Genomic DNA, 4,427 nt, shown 5'->3' with positions numbered 1-4,427 from the left:
CTTTCATCTCTGCTGTCTTCATAAAACTATGCCTGATGAAACTGATCTATTAGAACTGCTTCATCTTTTGCTCTACAAACATGAGAAGTGCTCAAAATGCTCTGAAGTTTCTCTGCTCAAAGTGTAAAAGCACTGCAGGAGAGGCAGGAGCTAAAATGCTAATCATGCTTTCAGAGGTGTAAGGTAAGGTAAGGTAAGGTAACTTTATTTATACCTAAAGGCAAGGTAAATTTGCTTTACAGAAAAATGACAGCATTTGACATCCCTTTAAAAACACACATACCTAGTAAAATATATAAAACTCACTGTGACACATACTTTAATATTTCGAATCAAAAACAGTTCTTATTTAATTCAGTGACAGCAACGGGGACAAAGCTATTTTTATAACGCTTTGTCCTGCATCTCGGAAATAGAAACCTCCGTCCTGAGGGAAGAAGCTGAAATTCACCCCTTAGAGGATGGGAACCATTATTAAGGATTGATAAAGCCATCCTCTGTACCTGCTTAGAGTACAGGGAGGCTAAACAAGACTGTGGCTCACCTATCAGACGACTGGACCATCTCACTATCTGATTTAGAGAGTTTTTCTCTGTGACAGAGGTCTGACCAAACCATGTGAGAGGAATACAAAGTTTGTCCTAATACCTGACCTCGTCTCCAACATGACACGGTGGCTTCAGCATCAGTTCAACTAAATGTTCACAGGAACCACATCTACAGTGCAGCCGGACGCTTGTTACAAAGTACTTTTGGCAGCAATTGCAGCCTCAAATCTTTCTGAGTATGATGCTATAAGTTTGGCATTTTTGAGCAGTTTCTCCCATTTTTATTTGCGGAACCTATCGAGCTCCATCAGGTTGGATGGGGAGCGTCGATGTACAGCCATTTTCTGATAACCAGAGATCTGGGCTCTGTGTGATTATGGTTGTCATCCTGTTGGAAGATGAACCTTTGCCCCAGTCTAAGGATCGAGAGCGCTCTGGGGCAGGTTAACTTTAAGTACATTGCAGCATTCATCTGTCCTGCTGCTGAAAAACAGCATGATGCTGCCGCCACCATGCCTTACTGTAGGAATGATTTTGGCCAGGTGATTATTGGTGCCTGGTTTCCTGCATGAAATGTTTGGCATTCAGGCCAAAGAGTTCAATCTTTGTTTCACCACTCCTTTTGCATTTTGTTTCTCATGGTCTGAGAGTCTTTCAGGTGCCTTTCGGCAAACTCCAGGCGGGCCCTCGTGTGCGTTTTATTGAGGAGCGGTCACTGCATTTGGTCACTACCAAACCATGTAATTAGGCATACCTCACCCTTTTCCAGCAGATAGTTTTTAGGCCTGACACTTCTTCTTTCGACCTCCATTTATCCAGTTTCCTCAAACTTTTAAGGACACACTGCACACTATGCCAAGATGTGCCAAATTTATGGATAATCGCTCTTACAGAATCACCTTCTTGATGCAATAATGCTTTTTTATGCCTGCCAAACTGTGTTATTATTGACATTTGTCATAGATTCAGCTAAAGAAATGGGAATAAATGTTTTTGCAACAGGCTGCTCATAACAAGCAGCTACATTCATTAACCTGCTCCAGACCCCAGATCCTATAGTGCCCATGTGTACTGCATCTGTAGTACTTTCTTCTTCTTTATTAATAACAAACATGTCTGCATTCATGGCCAACCCCAAATTAATTCATAAATTCATAAATAATTAATAAATTATTCACCCTGCTCACTCCCCCCCCACCCCCAACAACAGCATCCAATACACACTCAACACAAGGCTCCAGCCTGTCTCTCTCAACCACCCAGGTTAGGAGGGAACTGAGGAGGATTAATGGCAAGAAGGCAGCGGGTCCAGATGGCATCAGCTCGAGGGTCGTCAGGTCCTGCGCGGACCAACTGTGTGGGGTGATGGAGCACCTCTTCAACCTGAGCCTGAGGTTGGGAAGAGTCCCACAGCTCTGGAAAACCTCCTGTGTTGTACCAGTGCCAAAGACTTCATGCCCCAAGGACCTCAACAGCTACAGGCCGGTGGCTCTGACATCCCACCTGATGAAGACCCTGGAGCGGTTGGTCCTGGCTCAGCTTCGGCGCCTAATAAGCTCATCACTGGACCCACTTCAGTTTGCCTACCAGCCTGGCATTGGAGCGGATGATGCCGTCATTCACCTCCTACATCGTTCCCTCGCTCACCTGGAGACCGCTGGAAGCACTGTGAGAATCATGTTCTTTGATTTCTCCAGTGCCTTCAACACCATTCTTCCCTCGGTTCTAAAGGACAAGCTGGTGAACTCTGGAGTGGACCATCACCTCACTACCTGGATCCTGGACTACCTCACCGACCGACCACAGTATGTGAGGACTCAGGGCTGTGTGTCGGACAGGGTCGTCTGCAGTACGGGGGCCCCACAGGGAACGGTTCTGGCTCCGTTCCTCTTCACCATCTACACTGCAGACTTCTCCCACAATTCCACCCAGTGCTTCCTGCAGAAGTTCTCTGATGACTCTGCAATAGTCGGCCTCATCACTGATGGGGACGACAAGGAGTACAGAGGTCTGACCCAAGACTTTGTGGACTGGTGCCAGCTGAACTACCTCCAGATCAACGCCAGTAAAACCAAGGAACTGGTGGTAGACTTCCGCAGGCACAAGCATTCTCCACTGCAACCACTGAACATCCAAGGTATGGACATTGAGTCTTCTGCCCTCAGCTGAATGTCTCTATCCAGCTTATGCAGTGAGCTAAACATAAAATGGCTTCAGTAAACACTCAGGAGACCGCGTGCCATTCTTCGGAGCTTTACTGATCCTTATTTTCCTTTTTTGTAAAACTGTAATAACAGAAACAGAATACAGTGTATTCACTCTCCATACAAATACACAAAGATTACATTAAATATTGTTGACTTATGTAAACAGTCACTACACAATCAAGAGATACAGAGATGGTAAGAGATACAGCTAACACCACATGCTGGTATGCTTCATGTTAGCAGGCTAAACAAAGGGCTAACAGCTAGCTTGTGCTAGTAATGTAACAAACTCGCTAAACACACAAGAAGCTCATTACTTTGCTGAACAAGGTACTAATAAGTGGGAACAATAAACCGTTTTGCCACACTTACAGATTATGCCTTTTCAAGGGCGTCAGATGCAGGAATTTACAGAGACACAGCCAAATGGACCTTCCCTGTCGAGCGCTGGGAGAAAACCACTGCTTGCGCTCTAACATGGTGCTACCCTGTCAACCCACTAGATGGCAGGCTTTGCCCAGACAAGATCAGGAATAAACATATTTTCTGACATGTTGCAACAGTTAATTACAGAACGAATGATTATGACCCGCCATATAACAAACTTATAAAAAACATGCCTTAGAAATAACAGGAGGGACAGAATACTCCCCGCCTGACGTCTGCAGGACGTCACACCAACTAAAGCTGAATCCCACTATTACAAAGGATATTAAGAGTCTTTCAGACTTAGCTCTTAGGTACCAACAAGACGACTTCACTGATGGGTCTCAGGTACACTCTACATTCGCCACTGCGGATGATCTTGACTTCAATCTTCCTTACTCTGCCATCTTGACTGGGGAAGGTCTTTGTGACTAGCCCTAGTGGCCAGTCAATCCTGTTTTCTTGTCCCTCTTTGAGCAGGACCACATCTCCAATTTGTAGATTGGGCTTTGATGCCCTCCACTTGCGACGACCCTGTAGTCCGCTGAGGTACTCTCTCCTCCATCGTCCCCAGAAGATGTTGGCTAGGTACTGTACACGTCTCCATTGCGCTCTAAACAGGTCCTGATCGTGGAACTGACCTGGTGGTACTGGGGGCGCACCAACCTTTTGTGTGAGTAGCATGGCAGGAGTGAGAATCTCAGGATGCTCTGAGTCAGCAGAAACTGTGGTAAGTGGCCTTGAGTTGACTATTGCAGTGACCTCCGACATGAATGTCACTAACACCTCATGTGTGAGCTTTGCATTTCCGTGCTGCAGCAGCATTACGTCAAGGATCCGCCGACTGACGCCAATCATGCGCTCCCAAGATCCAGCCATGTGCGATGCATGTGGAGGGTTAAATTGCCACTCACAGCTTCTGTCTCCAAGATACTTGTTGATTTTGTCGTTATGACAACCCTTCTTGTCGATTTGGAGTTCTCTGCAAGCACTCACAAAGTTTGTGCCGCAGTCGGATCTGAGTAGTTTAACAGCACCTCGCATGGCAACGAAACGGCGCAGAGCATTAATGAAAGATGAAGTGTCCATTGCTTCTATCACTTCGATATGTATGGCACGAGTGCTCATACACGTAAAGATCACTGCCCATCTCTTGGCCTCTGCTTGACCTCCTCGTGTCTTTCTGACTGTAACAGGCCACGGACCAAAAACATCTAGGCCCACACACGTGAAAGGAGGGTCTGTA

This window comes from Mchenga conophoros, linkage group LG7, assembly GCF_057382185.1.
Source record: "Mchenga conophoros isolate Kocher_MC1m ecotype Shallow Benthic linkage group LG7, M_conophoros_male_GT1.1, whole genome shotgun sequence".
NCBI classification, from domain to species: Eukaryota; Metazoa; Chordata; class Actinopteri; order Cichliformes; family Cichlidae; genus Mchenga; species Mchenga conophoros.
The sequence above is the reverse complement of the archived record's forward strand: the minus strand, read 5'-3'. Positions refer to the sequence as shown.